The following is a 22,904-nucleotide window of genomic DNA, read 5'->3' on the forward strand; positions in this document are numbered from 1 at the left end:
GGGGGCGCTCAACGCACAGTTACAAGGCTTACAAGTACAGTCCCCCCAAACAGGTACAGTGGCTTAGTACGTCGTAACAAGAACCGCTAAGGCCGAACAGATGTTGCGCGCTCGTATGGACAACCCTTTCGTATTGCCTGAAGGCGCACTAGCAGCAGCAAGCAAGGGTGACCGGGCTGCGATGAGCAGCATGAAAGGCGTCGGCTTGAACTTGGCCGCCCTGCCGCGTGAAATTTTGTACCAACTGCAGGATGGGGTCATCGCAGAGCTTCGCGCCCGGGAAGGCCGCGCGATCCAGGTCCTGAACGAGCAGAAAATCAACATGGACCAGCTCAACCTCCAGCGTGATGAGTTGGTTGCGCAGGCTCGCGGACTGGAGCAAGCAGTAGAGGATGCATGCAGGAGCGTCCCAGAGTTGGTCGTGCTGGCAGAGCTACCAGCAGCAAAGTAGGTCCATAGATTGGCAGCCGGAGTCCGCGAGGCCAGGGAAGAAACAGCAAAGGTTCAGTTGGAGCTGAACCTGCAGATCGTCGAGCTGCGATTGAAGGTGCAGCCCTCCACGCCCCCAGAAGTCAGAGAGCAGCGTGCCCGCGCTATCCAGATGGGGTTGGAGCAAATTGGCCAGGCAACACAGGATTGCACCGGGATGTTGGAGCAAGCACTAACCATGCTTACACACCTGCAGGAAGACCCGAATCTACAGCGCCTAGAAACTGAGGCGCGCGAGTTGCAGCAGGAGTACGACAGTGTCCGGGGCACCATGCAGACGGTTGTCCTTACTCAACGACTCGCCAGACTATAACAGGCAAGGGCACTGAAGGACCAATTAGATACCGCGCGCCAAAAAAAAGCCCTGCTTAAAGCACGCATCCAACCATGGATCGATGAAGCGTTCACAATTACAGCTACCATTGAAGGGAAGCTGGCAAAAATGCAGGAACTTTATGCAGTTGGACAGGAATGTGACCCTACTCATGAAGGTTCAGAGCTATATGTACAACAAGTACAGCAGACAGTCGAACAGTGTGTTGCGCGAGACCTGCTGGATGGGCTTCACGCAAAGATCGCTGCACCAGCAGAGTGACTCGAAACGAGTCACGATGATTGTGTTGGGGGCCTGTTGGGCAATGGATCCCCCCCACAGCATGTTTTTGGGGCTTAAAGCCCAATTTTTGGTCAATGTACTGTAAAGACTCCGTGAAGTACGGACGCAGAGCGCGAAAGTTTAGGATGAGTCATAGGGTTATCCCAGTGTTGCACGAAGCGCCCCCCCCGGTTCCAAGCCCCGAAGCGCGTCCCGTACGGAAGCGCCTAGGAAGCTTGGCTGGAAGCGGCGCTTCCAAATTCGGAAGCGCCGCTTCGGCTTTTTTAGCCGCTTCCTGGAAATTTGGAAGCGTTGTACGGAAGCGCCGCTTCCGAAGCGCCGAAGCACGCTTCGTACGGCGCTTCGGAGGAGGAAGCGTACGCTTCCAGAAAAGCTTCCGGAAAAGCGTTTAGAAAATCGTTTTTTTTTTCAATTTTTTTTTTAATTTTAGGTGAGTTTGCTTGTTGGGGGTGGGTCCACCTTGGGTTAGGGTGACGAATGAAGGCAAAAAAAATATAAATATAGCAGATGCTCCCTCATGGTAATGTTAAATTCTTAAAGTAAAAGTGACATTCTCCTTTATTTTTCATTTTCATCCTTTTACTTAAATTTTTAACATTACCATGAAATGACTCAGGATGTTTGAGAGTGGTTCCAGCGTCATTGGACTTCATATGGAGAAAATAGAATTTAATATCCTATTCAAAATTCAGCAGACTTAACAGTTTTCAGGAATTCAGGATCAATGGGATTGTGGCATTTCATTAGATTATATCAAGTATGAAGGTATGCGATTAGCATTTAATCAAGAGCACCAAGCTCTATATGTACCCTAGTGTTGGTGGTGTTAATTGTTTAACTCCTTTGTCACGCGACACACCCTTAGCAAAAAATTACCTTTCAATCAAGTCAAAATCATCGATCAAACATGTTAAGCTTTTTCTACCATATTTTAAGTCTTGAATTAGGTAGTTTGATCAAAATTGGGCAATGTTGACTAATATCCCTAGACAATCGAGGTAGAGGCAAAGGCTAGACAAGAGGAGAAGAATCTAGATTCTAGATCATTAATGTACAATGGATGTTATATCTATCTTGATTTATGCAAAAATATGCATGTTTTCATGTCTTCTACAAGTAATTTGGTATTTGGGATGTTTGTTTTGAGTATAAATGCAAAAAAATATAAAAAAATATATATATATATAGCAGACGCTTCCGCGGACGCTTCGCTTCCTAGATTTTTGGAAAATGACGCTTCGGCGTCCCCGCTTCCAAAAAACGCTTCCGCTTCGTGCAACATTGGGTTGTCCGCCGTAAGAATTGTAAAATAATGTAAAGTTGTGTCGGCCTACCCATGGTCCGCGAACAATGGGATTGTATAAATAGAGTGAGGCTCTAAGTGTAAAGTTAGTTTTTGGCAAGTAAGAAAGTAATAGACAGATGCGAAGGCATGGTTAGAGAATAGAAGTGGAACTGAAGTGCATTGGGTCGTAGTAGTAGGAAGAGGCTCTACAGCTGAGTGCGCAGGGCGGAGTTGGGTCTGTATTGAACTGAACTTGAAAAGGATTATTAATAAATATAAGTTTGATTCGGCATATTGTGCATCTATTTCGTGGATCTGTATTTTGATGTTATGCGTTAATGGTATCTATTTATTTATATGCGCGCACTTGATAAACATTGGTATGAATGCTTATGTATGAAAACCCTCTAAATAATTAGCGAACAGAACCTAAGTAAGGAAGACTTGGGTAATTAACACTAGTCGCACTACGGCTAGAGCTACACGAAGGATGCAAGGGGCTCGCTGGTGCGCGTAGCCCAGAAAGCGCGAAGGTTGAATCACGTACCAATCACCACATATCAGACATCCCCAGAGTGCAGAAACCTGGTTCTAGCACCCTCCCATACTACTTCGAGTGAGACCTCAGTCCGCACTCCGCGGACAGTTGCCATAAGGGCCAGTAGTACCGGGATTCAGGATCAATGGGATTGTGGCATTTCATTAGATTATATCAAGTATGAAGGTATGCGATTAGCATTTAATCAAGAGCACCAAGCCCTATATGTACCCTAGTGTTGGTGGTGTTAATTGTTTAACTCCTTTGTCATGCGACACACCCTTAGCAAAAAATTACCTTTCAATCAAGTCAAAATCATCGATCAAACACGTTAAGCTTTTTCTACCATATTTTAAGTCTTGAATTAGATAGTTTGATCAAAATTGGGCAATGTTGACTAATATCCCTAGACAATCGAGGTAGAGGCAAAGGCTAGACAAGAGGAGAAGAATCTAGATTCTAGATCATTAATGTACAATGGATGTTATATCTATCTTGATTTATGCAAAAATATGCATGTTTTCATGTCTTCTACAAGTAATTTGGTATTTGGGATGAATGTTTTGAGTATAAATGCAAAAAAATATAAAAAATATATATATATATATAGCAGACGCTTCCGCGGATGCTTCGCTTCCTAGATTTTTGGAAAATGACGCTTCGGCGTCCCCGCTTCCAAAAAATGCTTCCGCTTCGTGCAATATTGGGTTGTCCGCCGTAAGAATTGTAAAATAATGTAAAGTTGTGTCGACCTACCCATGGTCCGCAAACCATGGGATTGTATAAATAGAGCGAGGCTCTAAGTGTAAAGTTAGTTTTTGGCAAGTAAGAAAGTAATAGACAGATGCGAAGGCATGGTTAGAGAATAGAAGTGGAACTGAAGTGCATTGGGTCGTAGTAGTAGGAAGAGGCTCTACAGCTGAGTGCGCAGGGCGGAGTTGGGTCTGTATTGAACTGAACTTGAAAAGGATTATTAATAAATATAAGTTTGATTCGACATATTGTGCATCTATTTCGTGGATCTGTATTTTGATGTTATGCGTTAATGGTATCTATTTATTTATATGCGCGCACTTGATAAACATTGGTATGAATGCTTATGTATGAAAACCCTCTAAATAATTAGTGAACAGAACCTAAGTAAGGAAGACTTGGGTAATTAACACTAGTCGCACTACGGCTAGAGCTACACGAAGGATGCAAGGGGCTCGCTGGTGCGCGTAGCCCAGAAAGCGCGAAGGTTGAATCACGTACCAATCACCACATATCAGACATCCCCAGAGTGCGGAAACCTGGTTCTAGCACCCTCCCATACTACTTCGAGTGAGACCTCAGTCCGCGCTCCGCGGACAGTTGCCATAAGGGCCAGTAGTACCGGGATTTGCTTGGCTAAATCACTTCTGAACCTGGGTCAAGCCCCACTAAGCCAACAGTAGTACTATGGTCCCTATCCTCATTTCCCTACTCATTGGCCAGATGAGAAGTACTTCCCATGAGTCCCAGACTCCATGGGTAGGATGTCTCGGCAGGAGAAGAATGAACCACTCATCCTGCTCACATGTCACCAAGGGGTATCACAGGGGAAGGATGAACCACTCACCCTTACACAACAAACCACTAGGGGAAGGCTGAACCACTCACCCTATGGTTGCTCACCGCTCCAAGAAGTAACCCAAGCCCCCCAGAGCTCACAGAGCTCAATGTCCATCTCATACAGGACCCTCACAAGAGGGTCTCTCCATGACTCCAAGTCGTTCTCAGAAGGCCAAGAATTTGACCTATCAGCGACCTGCTCATCAGTCCCAATGCGATGGAGCCTTATTGCTCCCCATTGTACCATATCACAAATAAAGTGGTACCTGATATCTATATGCTTGGAGCGATCATGAAACACGGGATTCTCTGATAATCGGATCCCACTCTGGTTGTCGCAAAAGATCACGGTGGTATCCAACACATGTCCAAACAGCTCACTAAAGAGCTTCCTCAACCAGACAACCTCAAAGAAGTCCATACTAGCAGCTATGTATTCGGCCTCGATGGTGCTCAAAGCCACCGATTTTTGTTTCCTGCTCATCCAGGATATCAAAGCAAAACCCAAAGAAAAACAACATCCAAAAGTGTTGGCTTAGTGGGGCCTGACCCAGGTTCAGAAGTGATTTAGCCAAGCAAATCCCGGTACTACTGGCCCTTTCAGCAACAGTCTGCGGAGCGCGAACTGAGATCTCACCCAAAGTAGTATGGGAGGGTGTTGGAACCAAGTTTCCCCACCCTAGGGATGTTTGATATGTGGTGATTGGTACGCGGTCCAACCTTCACACTTATTGTGCTACGCGCACCTGTGGGCACCCCGCGCCCTATGATACTATCTTCGCGCAGTTCTAGTCGTAGCGCGACCCGTGTTATTTACCCAAGTCTTCCTTAATTAGTCTCCGTTAGCCGATTACTTAGATTAAATTCACATATAAGCAATTATACGTCATTATCAATTGCTCGCAGTAAATAACAGAGTAAAGTAACGCATAACATCAACATACAGATTCAAGAATAGATGCATAGAATAAACTTCTTTTTATTAGCTTTCAAATCCAAGTACAATCCCACTTACATACCCAACTCCGCCCTGCGCACTCAGCTGCAGGGGTCCGCGCACTCAGCTGCGGACTCTACTAGGCCTCTGCGCACTCAACTGCAAAGCCTCTTCCTACCACTATGACCCAGTACAATTCAGCTGTCACTCTATGCTCTAACCATACCTTCGCATCTATCTATTACTTGCTTTCTTACCAAAAACTATCTTTACACTTAGAGCCTCGCTCTATTTATACAATCCCATGGTCCGGTAGGCCAACACAACTTCACATTATTTTACAATTCTTAGGGCAGACAACCCTATGACTCATCCTAGACTTTCGCACTCTGCGCTCGTACTTCGCGGAGTCTTACAATACAATTGACCAAAACTCGAGCTTTAAGCCCCAAAACCTGTTGCAGGGGATCCCATGCCCAACAATCCCCCAACACAATCACCGTGACTCGTCCCGAATCACTCTGCTGGTGCGGCGGTCTTGGCATGGAGCCCCTCCAACAGGCCTCGCGCAGCTTGGGTGTCCGCGGCACACTATTTCGCTGTCTGTTGTACTTGCTGCATGCGTATCTCTAAACCTTCCTACGCAGGGTCACATTCCTGTCTAACTGCATAAAGTCCCTGCATTTGTGCCAGCTTTTCTTCAATGGTCGCTGTAATTGTGAAAGCTTCATCGATCCATGGCTGGATGTGCGCTTTAAGCAAGGATTCTTTTTGTCGCGCGACATCTAACTGGTCCTTTAGTGCCCTTTCCTGCTGCAGTTTAGCGAGTCGTTGAGTAAGGACAACCGTCTGCACGGTCCCCCGGACACTGTTGTACTCCTGCTGCAACTCGCGCACCTCTGTCTCTAGGCGTTGTAGGTTTGGATCTTCCTGCAAGTATGTAAGCATGGTTAGTGCTTGATCCAACATCCCGGTGCAGTCTTGTACCGCTTGGCCAATTTGCTCCAACCATGTTTGGATAGCGCAGTTGCACTGCTCTCTAACCTTTGGGGCGTGGAAGGTTGCGCCTTCAACCGTAGCTCGGCGATCTGCAGGTTCAGCTCCAACTGAACCTTCGTCGTTTCCTCCCTGGCCTCGCGAACTCCGACCGCCAATCTGTGGACCCGCTCTGCTGCTGGTAGCTCTGTCGGCACGGCCAACTCTGGGACGCTCCTACACGCATCCTCTACTGCCTGCTCCAGTCTGCGAGCTTGCGCAACCAACTCATCACGCTGGAGGCTGAGCTGATCCATGTTGATTTTCTGCTCGTTCAAGACCTGGATCGCGCGGCCTTCCCTGGCGCAGAGCTCTGCGATGACCCCATCCTGTAACTAGTACAGGGTTTCACGTGACAAGGCTGCCAAGTTTAAACCGACACCTTTCATGCTGCTCATCGCACCCCGGTCAACCTCGCTTACTGCTGCTAGGGCGCCTTCGAGCAACACGAAAGGATTGTCACTACGGGCGCGCAGCATCTGTTTGGCCTCTGTTGTTCCTGCTACGGCGTACGAAGCCATTGTACCTGTTTGGGGGGGCTGTACCTGTAAGCCTTGTAGTTGCGCGCTGAGCGCCCCCCAACACAGTGTTCTACTCCATCCTCATTTCCTGGAGCGCGTCCTTTGTGACCTCGCGAATCGTTTCGCTGATGTTAAACAGATCACCTTCTGTGAGCGTGATCGGGTCGACAGACATCTTTGTCGCCTTTACCTTCTTCCTGGGAGTTGTTTTCTCAAGGTCGCGCAGTCGCTTGAGTTGGGTCGATGTTAAACCGGGGTTCGCGTGCTCTTCTGTCCTGTCCACTTCCCCTATTTATTGCCCCGTGGACATCTCCTGGCCCTCCTCGGGATCTTTTGTTGGTGTTGTTGTGGTTTCTGTCGTCTGCGACACTGCTGTTGCATCAGTCGTCTTCTGCTGTGTCGCTGCTTCTTGTTCCTAGCGCCTCTTTTCAGCCAGCTGTGCAATGCGCAGCTTGGTGTCCTTCCTTTGCTAGGCTGCGGCCTTCTCCATTCCTACCAAGTTCGAGACGCGCGACTCAGGAGGCCATGACTCCATCATTGTGAAGATCGCATCATCCGTTATGATGAACGGAAGCTTCACCCATTTCTGCACTGGATCCTTGCACGCCCAGACATGAATGTTGTGCATGTCCGCTTTAAACTCTGCAAAGCTCTTCAGAGTGGCGTACACTGTGGGAGACAATCGTGGCCTTCTATTTATCCATATCCGAATGCTTGCCTCCATCAACACCCAAAACACCTTGACCACGTGATTTTGCTTTGCATCCTTCCTGGCCCGAAGCGAAGCGTACTTCGCAGCCTCAGGAAGGTCTTGGTCGATTGGCGGGAACTGGCTCTCTGCCGATAGTTTGCCTACTACCAGCAAGATGGATAAGAGCAACCACGCATAGTGGAAGGTCTTACCCTGCTCTTGGGTCTCCTTGCAGTTTATCAAAAATTCCTCACAGAGGAACTCAACCCAGTTGAATTGGATGCCCTCCACGCACTATTCGGCCAACGCAACCACAGGCGTTGGTACTTCATCTACATGGCACTTCCGCATTGCTTTGCCGGCTAGGAGCTGGGTGGCGACGTGCATGCCTTTATCCTTGATGCTCGCGATTGAATAGCCGCGCTTCTTCTTTTCCAGCATATATTTGGTTTTCATGGCTTCCGCGAGAGCCAAATCACTGCTTTTACCAGCTATTTCCCCGGAGTCCCTTTCCTCACAGGGAAGCCGAGAAATCCTGTGAATGAGTTCCGCCGTGATGGAAATAGGCTCCTATGAGTTGACGATACTCAGAAGCATTTCCCAATTCAGGTCCAACAGCACTACCACATAACTTATTAAAGTTAAGTTCCATCGGAGTAGTCACAGGCTTGCAGTCCACCATCCCAAATCTTTCCAATATCTTCACAACATATTTTCCTTGAGAGAGGAAAATTTCACCTGGCTTTTGCCAGACCTCCAACCTTAGGAAATAGTGCATCAGTCCTAGGTCCTTCATCTCAAATTCAGAAGCCAACTCCCTCTAACATTTGTGAATGAGAGGGTTTGCACCTGTCAAAAAGAGATCGTCCACATAAAGTACCAAGATGAGAGGTCTATCATTCTCAACTTTAAAATAAAGGTTTGGATCAGCTTCACTTCTTGTAAATCCTAGCTTCATCAGATAGTTGTCGATCCTTTCATACCAAGCTCGGGGAGCTTGCTTCAACCCATAGAGGCCTTTTTTCAACCTACATACATGTGTCTGACGATCTTGAACTTCGAACCCCTCAAGTTGTTCTACATAAACTTCCTCCTTAATTGAACCATGTCAAAAGGCGGTCTTGACATCCATCTGGTGTAGATTCCATCCTTGCGAGGCAGCAAGGGCTATAATCAAACGGATGGTGGTATATCGGGCAATAGGTGCAAATATCTCACCGTAGTCTACACCTTCTGATGAGGCCCATCAATGGGTAAATTATATGAACCTTAATGCACCTCCAGCTTACTAAAATCAACTTTTCTCATCATTCTTTACATGTTTTAATTATGTTTTGCTTAATGAGGAGAGTAAAGATGAGATGTCATGTCTAGTGGTCTAATGTGCATTGATTGCAGGTTTTGGAGCAAATTTTGGCTAATTAAAGTGCAGGAACTCGAATGGAGACAAGCAAGAGGGATTCTAGGAGACAGGATCTCCCTCCTTAACTCCTCACTCACTCAAAGATTCCTCAATCAAATCTCATCAACTCGGAGTTGCAAGCAGTCGAGTCATGAAGTTCATTAGCAGCCAAGCTAGTGACAGTTGAAGACCAGTTGATCTCGAGATTGGAGCCAAGCCTCCGTAAATTTAAGGAAGTTGTTGGTAACTTCAGTTGTATAAATAAAGAGGCCTAGGGCCTCATTAGGATTCGGATTTTTTGTTCAAGATAGCTAAGCAGTTTTCGAGTTGAAGCATTGTAACCAAGCACTCTTATGTATTTCTGATTTCTTTAATGAAAATGAGCAGTATTCCCTTGATCCAACACTGAGTTGACTCAAAGGGCTGAAGCTCTTGGGTTAGGGCCCAACCCTAGCAGCAGAGGTTCCTCTTATTGTATATGTATGCTTAGGTTATCTCATAGTTAGTTGTTAAACTGATTTTGGTATTGTTAATTTGCAAGTATTGGTAGATTTGATTAGTTTGCTTCCATTTGTGAATAGTTCTAAGAGTAGCATTGTAGTGATAAGAATATATTTCAAAAAGGCTGACAGCAAGTGGTTTTCACCTCATTTCTCCCTTTCAGGGATCATGGTTTGAGGAATACTTCTCATGCAGCCCAAAAAGACAGAATTCTAGCTTTTTGTGTAATTTAGGGTTTTCTTGCTAATTAGGTCATTATCTTGCAGTTTCGTAGATAAGTTGCAGTTGGTATTTTCTAATCTTTTAAGTTTTGCACTAATCTCATCTCGCTTTCATATTGGTTCCAAGCATTTCCATGCATGAGCTTAGCAAAGTAAATGGTGATAACTCTGTTTTCTTTTACTCGAATACACCTTTCTTGTTTTTGAGGAGTTCATATATGAATGCCAAGAATGATGTTTGTTGATTGTAGAAGATTCTAAATTGCAGGAAGACCTCATCTCATCAGCCTCAGCCAAGCCATATCCACCCATCATTGCCAAAAGTCACTAAGGTCTCAATTCGAATTCTTATCTTACGAGGAAAACTAGCCATCTCTGTTGAGCAAATCCAACCATCTTAAAGCTTTGGCTTGAGTTCTAAGTAAGTTCCTATCACTCCCATGCCTTATTCCCTCCTTATTCACCTTTTCCAAGCTCCACCCCACCTTCTAGACCACTCCTTAAGCTTTTAGCCTGTTCCTGTAGTACAACAAGGGATCATGTAGGTAAACTAGTACTTCTTGTAGACATCTTGTAGGAAAACCTGTAGTGGCATGTTTTGAGCCCAAATAGAGAAAATTCATCACTAAAAGCCTGGATTAGGTCCCTACTTGCCCTCCAAGTCATCTGAACCATTGTCCTCCTTTTCCTTCACACCTAGTCTCCCATACCATTTAACCGAGCAAGATTAGCATTTACATTTTTCAAGCAAGAAGATAAAAAGAAAAAGAGTTCTTTTACATTTGTTCTTGCACACAGCAGTTAGCACTCTTTAGATCAGATTTCATGCTTAGACTAGTTAAAACCTCACGTGTTAAAATAGGGTTCTTTTGCAAGCAAAGTAGATTAGCAAGTAGATTAAGGATTTCATGTTGGTTTGCAAGCATTTCTTTCAGTCTTTCCTTCATGCAATAGACAACATTTATTTTCTTCCAATTAGGGTAAATTAAAAATTTCCCTTCTCCAAAGTGGTAATCAGACTTCTTCTAGTCAATAGAAGGTTGGTTTGAGAAACCCTAGCAATCTATTGCCCCAGCTCAGCAGTGACAAAGAGTAGACCAATTACATCTATTTGTGTATACAGCCCTGTCACCTCCAAGTTTTTACGAACCCTGGGTTGATGAAGTAAAGTGGTAGCCCCAGGAGTTGCAGCATCCTTGCTGCAATACTGGTGCTCATCACCTTCCTTTTGAGAGAAGCCTCGAGCAACAAATTTAGCCTTGAATTTTTCAGCACTTCTATCAGCTCCATGCTTGATCTTGTAGAGCCATGTCGAGGTGACAACGGATTTGTCCTTGGGTCTAGGGACCATATCCCAGACATCATTCTTCATAATTGACTCGTATTCTTCATTCATAGCATCCTTCCATACTTGTTCCTTCACGGCTCCTTCGAATGATGAAGGCTCATTTTGAATGATAGTGCTCATGGCGATCAAATATCCTTGGTACCTGTTTGGCTTCTTGCTTTCACGGAAAGTCTGCCTTGGTGCAATGTGCCTCTCAACATCTTCGAGAGTATCCCTAAGCCATGAGGGTCTCCTCTTGGAGGAGGAAGGCTCATGAGGGAGTGGATAAATAGGATCCATAGGTTCAGCAACATCAAGCATCGTTTCGTCCTCTTTTTCACCCTGATTTCCTGTGTCAGCGTCTTTGTCCTTCCTTCAGATGGGAAGGTTGTTGATCTTCTTAAGGGCCATATCTTCGTCGAAAGTGACATCATGACTTATCTCAACTTCCCTTTAACCAGCCACATAAATTCTATATCCCTTAGAATTTTCACTATAGCCCACAAAGATTCCTTTCTTCCCAGATGCACCCAATTTGCTTCTTTTCTCTTTCAGCACATGAAAATATACAGGGCTTCCAAAAATTCTAAAATGAGAGACGTCGAGTTTCTTACCAGTGAACATTTCTTCGGGAGTCCAATGCTTGATGAGGGCATTAGTTTTGAACATACACGGCAATATTTGCAGCTTCACCCAATAGAAACTTCAGAAGGCCTTGATCATGAAGCATGGCACAGACAGCTTCTACAATAGAGCGATTCTTCCTTTCAGCCACACCATTCTGCTCGGGAGTGTATGGCATTGTAGTCTCCCTCTTAATGCCAGCTTCTCTACAATAATCTTGGAATTCATTGGATTCTAACTCGGGCATACCTGTCACCATCTGTCTCACATCGGGTAGGGCCTTATAATGAAGATGAGCGAACCTCTGGTTCCATAGTTCAGATTGTAGAGATGTGTCACAAGACATGGTTCCCAATGGACTTCCTCCAACATGATACAAATTGTCAACCCTGAACCCAAGAGTAAAAGCATCCTTGAAATTTCTTTTCCAAACACATACCTTTCCATCGATAAAATCCACCTTGAATCCTTTATCTTCCATTGCTAAAATGGACACCAAGTTCTTCTTAAGATCGGGTACATATAGTACTTCTTGCAAATGAATAGTGTTACCTTGATTCAGTTGAAGGGTAACATTCCCTACTCCCTTTACAAGATAGGTGGCATTGTCTCCAAGGATGATCTCCAAGTTTGTCTCCTTTTCTATCAGATTAGAGAGGGTTTCCTTGTATCCGGTGAAGTGCCTTGAGGCACCACTATCAATCAGCCAATTTCCCAAAGTGTCTGGAGGAGAGGCAGTGGAGAAGGCCAATATAAGATAGTACTCTTTTTTATTATAGTTAACAACATTGGATTCATCATACCTGGAGTTCCTTGATTTCTTGGAGGGTCGACCATTTCCTTGATGTCCGCATTCCTTTTTCCTTGGCTATTGGACCTGCCATTCCTTTGATCGTTGTTGTTGAAGTTGCCCCTGGAGTTGTTATGATAGTCATCATCTCGAGGTGTATCCCTTCTATTAGGACACTCCCTTGCATAGTGGCCAAACTTATTGCAAACAAAGCATCTTCCCTTCCTTCCATTTTTGAATCCCGATCTTCCTTGACTTTGCTTCTTTGAACCTGCATTGTTCTTCCTCTTGGCATGAGTGGAGAATGCAATGGGGTTGCTTCTATTAGAAGGCATTTCTTGCTCCACCATTCTTGTTTCTTCTTGAATGCATCTCAACATCAATTCTTCAAACCCTGGAATTCGATCATTGTTGAGTATAGTGGTTCTAAATACATACCACTCAGGTGGGAGTCCTCCAAGGGTGGTGAGAGTAAGTTCCCTGTCAGGAATGACTTCTCCAATCGAGAGTAGATCATTCTTGATCTCAGTGATCCTCAAGAAATAGGATTGAATGTCCTCATCCTTGCCCTTCTTAATATCCTTCAACTTATTCTTGAGAAAGAGAATTTGATTAGCATTACTAACCTTGAACATATTGACCAACCTGTCGTATATCTCGTTGGAGGTCTTCAATTTGGAGATATAGGCCACCAGATGCTTGTCAATGGAAACCCTAATAATCTTCTTCGCTTTGACTTCAGTCTTATTGTACTTGGTCTTCGCAACAACCGATGCATTTGAAGGAGGCTCAGGGATTTTACCTTGCACATAATCCATCACTTCCTTCTCTTCCAAGGTCAAGTCAAGAGACATCTTCCATCCATGATAGTCAAATTTATCATGGAGCTTGTCTTCAGCCGGGAATTAAGATGAGGAACCCATTGAGTCTTTTGTCCTTGTCCAACTGTCTTTGGTGATTGCTCTTTCACTCTTGCTTGGGCTTTGTCTTCACCTCAACTCTGATACCATGTTAATTTTAGGCAACAATGGTATGTTCTATGCTTTAAAGCAATTAATTCAATTTCTTTATGAGCCCAATATCAATTTCAATTTAGCAATCACATAAACATGTAAGTCAAATGTTGATAGAACATAGACATAAACAATAGAAGACAAGCCAAGACAAGAGGACACAAGATGTAGCACCAACCAGGGACAAACCCCAATGTGGGGAAACCCTTGATCAAATCTTCTTTTAGTCTTCAATAGTTCAGCAGAGAGAGTACAATTTACAAATTCTAATAATTTATAACAGCAGTAAAATAGCCCTAACCAGAAAAGTCAACACTGGTCAACAGGGAAGATTTGACCCTCAAAGATTCGATCAACTTCAATCAACTTCGGCCTCCAAACAGCAAAATGAAATAGCCCTCAAAACAGTGGAATTTTGCCCAGTCAAAGTCTAGTCAAACAGTCAACCTGCGGTCAACCCTAACCACAATCAATGTTGGTCAAAACTCCTTGATTTTCATGCCCAGAATTACAGCCTGCTTAGAGATTACTCACCCAAACCGAAGTCAAAACAGGTCAACGAAGTCACATAGCCTCCCAGCAGCTCGGTCAACACAGCAAACGGAAACCCTAGTTCACACGTGTGGAGAGAGAGAAGACTGCCTCGGATAGTGTGCCCAATCACAAGAGGAGAGAGAGATATGTGTGATGAGATGATGGTGAAAATGACTTGAGGTCTCCTTCTTTTTATATGCAACGTTGAGGATGAATTGGGGGCTTGTGTGCCTATTTTGCTTGTTGGCCGACCTTGACAATTTGTCCATAATATAAATAAATTCATATCTTCATTTGTACATGTTAGAATCAGATGATCTTTAGATCAATCCTACACCTCTCCGAGAGAGGAATCTAATAAAAATATCAGCTGTCATAAATAAGATGACCCATGTGGAGTTTGGCCCTAGTTGCCAATTTTAACAATATGGCACAGGGGTGATTGGCTGAAAAAAATTTGGTTCAGCTCAATCTATGGTCAGGTGGTATGTGGAAGTCCCTGATTTGGTTGGCTTTTGCATACGTTAATAAGAGTTATTTTCCTATTGTGATTTATGAGTATTTGTACTTGTTATTATGTTGATTTGATGGTGGTTCTGTCATGGTTAATATTTTTATTATATGCTAGTTATAAGCATGGTTCTATAATATGTTTTACCTATGGCACTTGTTCAGGTTTGATAAGTTGATGAATGCATGGGCTAACAAGTGTTGTTGCAGCTACTTAAGAGGGCATTAGACCTTCTCAGTGATTCTCAGCTACAGTACAGCGGTTTATACTCAGATATGCATTCATGACCTGTAGCTTACATGTTTACCATGTGTTTGACGAAATGCCTAGTATGTTTTGGTCAGTGTACGTCAAGTTTTTTATTCAAGTTTGAATGTTTAGCCTTGTCTTCATGAGAGATATGATTATGGAAAGTTACAGGAAGTTTTGGGCAGTGGTCTGGAGGCTAGCCTAGAAAAGTAGCTCAGATCTCGGGACCACAGGCATTGAACCAAGGATTTTAGGTCATAACTATGGGTAGCTAGGCTTATGAGTGCGGTTATAGCCTCATAACTACATGGAAGCAGTGTCAAGGGTGTTGTTGGGGGTCGAGGTCAGTGAAACAAGGTTGCATCTCAAGGATTTACCACGTGGAGAGTTTCTTCAGCCCCGAGGTGATTTGTAGTCCCTACAGGATGTCAGTTTGTGGTCAATTTGTAGACCCCACTTCCTTAATTGGAACTAGGAGGTTGGGTCATGTCATAGTGGCACTCATAGTGGCACTCCGCTTCACATTTACCAGGAGGGCATGTAAAAGCAGGTAAATGTGGGGTGGAGGTGTTACAAAAAGATCCTTATCCTTTGATAAGTTGATCTCCCCTAGCCAATTTTGGGACTTGGCGGAGTAAATACCCCAACATGCATCCTACCCACAAGTCGGGCTTGTTGGGATTGCCACTCATCTGGCCAATGAGTGAAGAGATTTAAGTATGGAGGATCTTTACCTATGGCAAACACATCAGGTAAATTGATCTCCCTAAATTCGAGATGCATGGTGTTCAACCACTTGACCACTCTGGATCATGTTGGATATGACATGGGGTATGGAGGATCTTTACCACTTGTGGTAAATTGATCTCCCCTATGGTCGATGAAGATCAGTCGATGGATATAGGGTTTGGAGGATCTTTACCTTAGTGGTAAATTGACCTCCCCTGTGATGATTCTTCTTCTTCAATAGAGATGAGAAGACATTGGATGTAGCGATTATGAGACATGTACATCCGAGATGACTTATAATGCAGATGGAAAAATTCCTCCCTAGCTGAGAGGGAGTGTTGAAAATTGGCAGTTGAGGGAGCAATTTCCCCCTTGGAGAAGCCCAACAACCCCTGAAGAGACCCCTCTTCTACTTGAGAAAATTCAAATTGCACATGGAAAATATTATTATTATGCTAGTCCAAGTCAGCATGAAAAAGTCAAGTTGGCCTAGAGAGAGAAATTGACCCTCCTCCAACCCATATAAATACAAGTTCGTTGACCTCACTTGGAAACATCATCATCACATCACACATTCATCAAATGGTTCGTACACTTTTGAAAACTGCAGGGACGAGTTCACACGTGCAAAGGAGAGATGTGTTCTACTGACCAGCATTGACTTTCTGTTTTGGGCATTCTTTGACCAGCATTGACTTGGGCTGATTTGACTTGGTTTGACTAAATTTCTAATCTATTTTGGGAGGCCGAAATCAAGGAGACTTTGACTGAACTTCTCGGCATATTTTGACTGGTTTGACTGTAGATTTGAGCTAGGGTTTGACCACTGGTTGACTGTGATTGTTGGCCGATTTGTTGGCAGAGTCTGTGGACTGTTTTGACTGGGTTTGACTAAGGAAGGAAGGCCACATTCATTGCTGGTTTGACTGAACTTTTCTAAGCAGCTGGACCGTTCAGTTTGATTGGTTAGGGCAAGTCATTGACAGTTGTTGACTGTTTACAGGTTCGAAAATTGCAGATTGGTACTTTGACCAGATTTGACTATATTTCTCATCTTTGAATGGTTTTTGGATTGGTTGAATTGGGATAGTCAAAGCTTGACTTTGACTTGTTGATGGATGTACTATTTGGATTATTTCTCTGCTGAACATTTGATCTAATAGAAGAAGAATCTAGTTGGGGTTTCTCCCTGGTCTTTGACCTAAATCTCTGTGTCCCATTGATCCTAGTTGTCTTCTATTGTGCATACTGTTTACTGTTCTATCTGCAATTGCTTATTGTTATTGGGTGATTGAATATTATATTGGAAAAGTGAATGCTATTGGAAGAAGAAATTGTTTGAATAATTGTTACAGCATAGAACATTGTGAAAAATTAACAACCATATGCCTTTGGAGTCAACAGAGATGTTACCCTTACTTGCATAGGTCTTTCATTAACGGCTAGACTAGATACTCCAGATTGAACAAAAGGAGAAGACTCCCCTCTTTGACCACTAGTCATCCAAGGCATTGCCTGAAGGGTGCCAAATGGCTTGGTTACATGTTGTGATGTAGTGACCAGAAGCTGAATTATCGGTTGTTGGTTCTATTGCATTTGAGCAGCTATCATTTGCCTAGTTTTTTGCCAAGCTCGCTTCTGCCAATCCTCCATTGAATCCTTCCCTGACGATCTTGGTCAGTGACATTAAACTAATTGATCATAGGCTGGCAAGGTGAACCTAGCTCTGATACCACTGTAATATCCTAAGGTAGTTTTTCAGCTTAGCATTCTTATTCAAGCTAGGATTTCCAATTGAACAGAAATTCATTTACTCACACAACAGCGAACCTTCCTTCATATAATATACAAGTCATTCAACAACAACAGTATAAATGCATGAATAATCTAATCAACAGCAATATGATATCCTCAAACAGACAATAAATAGTACTGATTGTCCAATGAACAGGGAATGTACACAGTCAATATTCCACCAATATTCTGCTATTTGCAAATGTAAATAACCAGATCCACTATTAAACCAATTTAGCTGAGTTCTACTGATATCTATTTTACTCTATTCTCTTGTACTAAACCTGGACTGCCCTTTATTAATTCACTAGTCTGAGAGAGTAGTTATAATATGCTCGGCCACCTTCCTGAGGGTACCCGCAGCTCAGAAAATTGCATCTATCCTCAAAAACGTCTTTAAATAGCTCACTTTATAGAATTATAAGCCACATCAGGAATGCACAATAGGTTAGGCGTCTCTGTTGTAAGTTCAACTGCCCTTCTATGAAGATCTGAATCACTAAGAGGATGGAATACTAGGCTGTTGCCTCTTGGATAGTTCAGCTCTTCCACTAGTTGTCTTCGCTGCCTCAGAATCCCTCAATTTGTCCAAGAACGAGCAATAAAACTGATTGGAAATGCTACCAAGTTGTGCTGGATCGGACAGAAAATGCGGCCCTAGCCTGAGGCCCTGCAACTGTGGCCTTACAGCCTCCAAAAAATTCACTGTCGCTTCTGCTGATTATGAGGTAGTATTTCTTAATTAATTGCCTGGAAGGTACCCACTATTGTTGCACAGATTTTATGTCTTCAATCGCTTAATTGTACAGAGAAAGCACAACAAATCTGCCTCAGACTAGACCTAATTGCTCCAAGGAATATGTTGTGCCAGGACAAGGTAAAATCTCCAATCCCTAAACTAAACCAAAACTGTCTAGATAGGGTGGGATCACTTCCACCGAAACTAGACAGATGATTAGATAGGGTGGGATCACCTCCACCGAAGCTAATGAAAGAGAAGGGGTCTTAAACCTTTAGAGCCTCAGCTCAAGAAAAATAGAGATATCCAATCCAAATTCATGGTGATAAATGATTCCAACTCCCTTTTACAGTACTTATAGATTTTCTGATGGGGTTCACTCTAATGTGAGGGGTTGCAAGTGCAACCCCAATTTGAGCCTTTTTGTCACATCCGACCCAAAATTTACCTAATCTTGCCCCAAACATTGGATAATTGGGTTTTTCCCCCTTTATCAAGACTATAGCCTACAGGGTTTGATAGGCTAATTCATCCTCCCATAGGCAATCAATCCATAGGGGACATTACAGTAATATGGATAACCTTCTTGCGATGTAATCTTATGGTTGATGGATTTCTCAATTAACATCAGTTAAAGCAAATAATGCATGTCATCCTGGAAATGGTGGAAACAGGTAGTGTATCTCCCATAACCTCTCACTCAGGAGATGAGTTTGATAGCAGTAGTACTGTAACAGTCAAAGCAGGGCAGAGATCCGGGTGATCTGAAGAGTAATTGCATTCTCCTCCTAGAGATAAACTTCATGGTGCTGCAACAATCAACACATGAGAAGCTTCCAGGTGATCCAGAGAGAAATTCCAAGTAACGCATTAACTAGAAAGAAAAACAATGGTCAGCTTTTTATTGAGGCAACTAAGGCTGTATCCCTTATACCAGTAATTGTTGTATAGAATGGAAAAAAAAAAACAGGCCACTAAACAAATATCTTTCCGCAAAACATCATGCACTAACAATCTAATATAAGATATACAAAGTCAGAAATAACATATCATACCTGGTCATACACCATGAAAAGAACGCAAAGAATGTGTGTAGCCTATTTGTGAAGTTTAAACTTGAGTTTCTTGGTTTTCTTGATTCATTTCACCAATAATCCCGACAGGAACATGCACCATCCTTGAAATAGTGGAAACGGCTAGCATCCCTCACGATAATTTCTCGTCTGACAATCTTGGAGATATACTTTGTGGCAGTGTGGCAATCACCACACACACGAAGATTCTTAGTGACACGGATAGGAATCCCAGGAAATTCATTAATCAGCCCAAAAGCAATAGCAAGTTTTTCACTGTGGCAACAGAGACCGGAGTCTTTATCTTCATCCTCCACATCTTGCAGTGCAAAGTTCCTTGCAGGTTCATAGCCTCCCTCCTTCATCTGCCCAGCCAAGTTCTCTAGCATTGCATGGATTTCTTGTGATTGGGGGTATGATCTGTCTCGTGCAATAAATGCATAAACCTTTTTCTTGACCTCAATCCAGCTACATCCTGGGTTTTTATTCAGCCACTTGTCTTTCATCAGTGTTCTAACTCTTTTTGCTTCATCCCACCTACCAGCCACAGCATACATGTTTGACATGAGTACATAATATCCAGTGTCTTGTGGTTCTAATTCAAAAATGTGTTGTGCCACATATTGCCCTATCTCTACATGGCAATGGATTCTACAGGCACCAAGCAAAGCTCCCCACAAACCAGCATCAGGTTGCAGTGGCATTTTCTTGATAAAGTCAAGTGCCTCATCCAATAGCCCAGCGCGTCCAAGAATGTCAACCATGCATGTATAGTGCTCCACCATAGGGGTGATACCATACTGATGACTCATGGACTCGAAGTATTGCCAACCTTTATCCACTAGGCCTGCATGACTACATGCAGACAGAATAGCAATAAATGTTATGTAATTTGGATTCGTACCTGCCTTTTGCATGTCATGGAAGAGCTTGAGAGCATCTTCACCATATCCATGCATTCCATAACCTGCGATGATTGTATTCCATGAAACCACATTTTTTTGAAGTATCCTATCAAAAGTCCAGTGTGCAGCCTCTATACTTCCACATTTGGCATAGGTATCTACAAGGGCACTCCCCACAAAAACATCTGATTCAAATCCGTTTCTTAATATGTAGTTGTGAATCTCTTTACCCTTTCGAAGAGCTGTTAAGTCAGTGCATATTGGAAGAACACTAGCAATGGTGGTCGAAGTGGGTTTAATCCCTTCCACTTGCATTTGGTGAAAGAGTTTAATGGCCTGATCACCTTGCCCATTCTGGGCATACCCTGCAATCAGTGCAGTCCATTGCACTGCATCTCTTTTATAAATTTTGTCAAACACTTTATGTGCGTGCTCTATCGTTTTGCATTTACAATACATATCTATAAGGGCACACCCCACATAAATATCTGACTCAAGCCCACTACTGTATATGTAACTGTGAATCTCCCTACCGTTTTGTAAAGCTGATAAATGAGCACATACTGGAAGAACACTAGCCACAGTTGTTGAATCGGGTTTCTCTCCTGCCTGTAGCATTTTGTAAAAAAGATCCAAAGATTCCCTCTCGTGGCCATTTTGAGCATATCCTGCAATCATGGCATTCCATGTTACCACATTTTTATAACACATGCTGTCAAAGACCTCTACTGCATTTTTCAGGTTCCCACATTTGGCATACATGTCTAGAAGAGCACTGCTCACAAAGACATCAAACTCTAACCCTGTCCTGAGTATGTTATTGTGGATTTCCTTGCCTTGTTGGAGAGCTTGTAATTGTGCACACGCAGAGAGAGCACATCCAATCGTGACAGAGTCCGCCATCTCTCCCATTTGTTTCATCTGACGCAAGATATTCAAAGCCTCCCTGTGACACCCATTCTGAGCATATCCTGCCATCATTGCATTCCATGAAACCACATTTCGTTGAGACATTTTGTCAAACAATTGGCTTGCATCATCCATGTTTCCACACTTTGCATACATGTCCACCAGAGCACTGCCCACAAAAACATCGCACTCAAACCCACCTCTCACGACACAAGCATGAATCTGTTTACCCTGTTGCAGAGCTCCCATTCGACTGCTCACTGAGAGAACAGTAGCCATGGTAAATGAATCCAGTTTCACGCCTTCTCTCTGCATTTCACGAAAGAGTTCCAAAGCCTCATTACCATGCCCATGTTGAGCATACCCTGCAATCATTGCATTCCATGAAACCACATTTCTTTGAGGCATTTTGTCAAAGATATGGCGTGCATCTTTTAAACTCCCACATTTGGCATACATTGCTACAAGAGCATTGCCCACAAAATGGTCTGACTCTAATCTACTACGCATTATGAGATCGTGGATCTCCCTGCCCTGTTGCATATCTGATAAACCAGCACAGGCCTTGAGAACACACGGAAACGTGAAATTGTCGGGGTTCATGTTAAAATGTTGCATTTGATGGTAGAGAGCAAGAGCCTCCTCGTAGAAGCCATACCTCACATATCCTCTGATAATTTCATTCCATAAGAACACCGATTGTTTAGGCATTTTGTCAAACAATTGGCGTGCATCATTCATGTTTCCACACCTGGCGTACATAGTCACAAGCTTACTCATTAAAATGAGTTCATGCTCAAACCCATATATAAACATGTGTGCATGCACTGATTTACCTTGAGCCAAGGATTTGGTATCACCACATCCCTGCAATATATAAACAAAATCATCAATTGGAGTAGATGGGCAAATACTACATGCCGCTTTTGACTGGGCTTTCTCACGAATAACCCCATTTCGGCCCAATTCCAGATTGTTCACATGCTTGGACGAAAGAGTTGGAGAGAGTTCAGTACTGTAAATTCCACTGCTCAAAGAAGTAATCTTTACGTTATAAATGAATTTGAAGCCTAATTTGATTCTGTTGTATGGTCTTAAAAACGACAACACAAACAGGCATCGCCAACCCATCGGTGCTGGGTAGATATTGCAATTGGGATTGGGACGTCATCAGCGTTATGTTCTGTTTTTTTTTAGTTTTGTATTTTGTTTGAAGTCGTAGCCTCATGTAATTGCAATGACACAAGTCTTTTAAGCTGCCGGCAGACCGAGAACCCAATTGCGAGCTATGATACCATTCAAATTTACTTTCTATGGACTGTAACAACGACCATAATGGAAGGGATCCACTCAACTGAGGAGCATATGGCAACGTATCAGCAGATGAAATGGGAGAATCAATGAAATATATATTGTATGATTCAAAATGTAGAATCCCATTAAAACTCGCTGCTTAATACTGTTTCTCACATACTGTCACATTTATAACCAGGTACTACATAGTTACAATAATTTGCCTTCTCAGAGAGCACAACTATTTGGCAGCATCACAAATCAATAGTAACACAGAGGATAGCTTTTTCTTGCATGAAACGAGCTCAGACAGCATTATAGGGGAGGGACGCCATTACCTGTGCGCCCTCCCCTCCACCTGGCGGACGGGCACGTTGCAGGCACGTGGCCTCGTACGACACCACGCCAACTCAATCCGCCACCTGTTGCCGAACGTGTCAAGGGTTTAGGGTTTATTAAACGAGCATGGAGGGGCTCATTTCCGCCTTTACCGCGCGATGTATGCTCCAACTGTGGGTTTTCTGTTCGGGTCTGGTGGTTGTTCGAAGCCCTCCGCCGATGATGGCGCGGGAGGGCTCCATTACC

General features: G+C 43.6%; 1 pseudogene across 4 annotated transcripts in view; it reads right to left on the minus strand.

The window, feature by feature from the left end:
• Positions 1–22,623, minus strand: part of LOC149251540 (pentatricopeptide repeat-containing protein At3g12770 pseudogene) — an 86,982-nt pseudogene extending 64,359 nt beyond the window's left edge. For 2 of the 4 annotated variants that reach the window (XR_016266897.1, XR_016266896.1), the window contains exon 1: positions 19,195–22,623. The product of XR_016266897.1 is annotated as a pentatricopeptide repeat-containing protein At3g12770 pseudogene, transcript variant X2 (transcript). Of the gene's footprint in view, positions 1–17,601; positions 19,014–19,194 lie in introns of those variants that run through there. The other 2 variants (XR_016266899.1, XR_016266898.1) reach the window with 2 other exon arrangements.
• Positions 22,624–22,904: the final 281 nt, after the last annotated feature.

This window comes from Pinus tabuliformis, chromosome 7, assembly GCF_031772625.1.
Source record: "Pinus tabuliformis cultivar Carrire ecotype Pingquan chromosome 7, CPIR1, whole genome shotgun sequence".
NCBI classification, from domain to species: Eukaryota; Viridiplantae; Streptophyta; class Pinopsida; order Pinales; family Pinaceae; genus Pinus; species Pinus tabuliformis.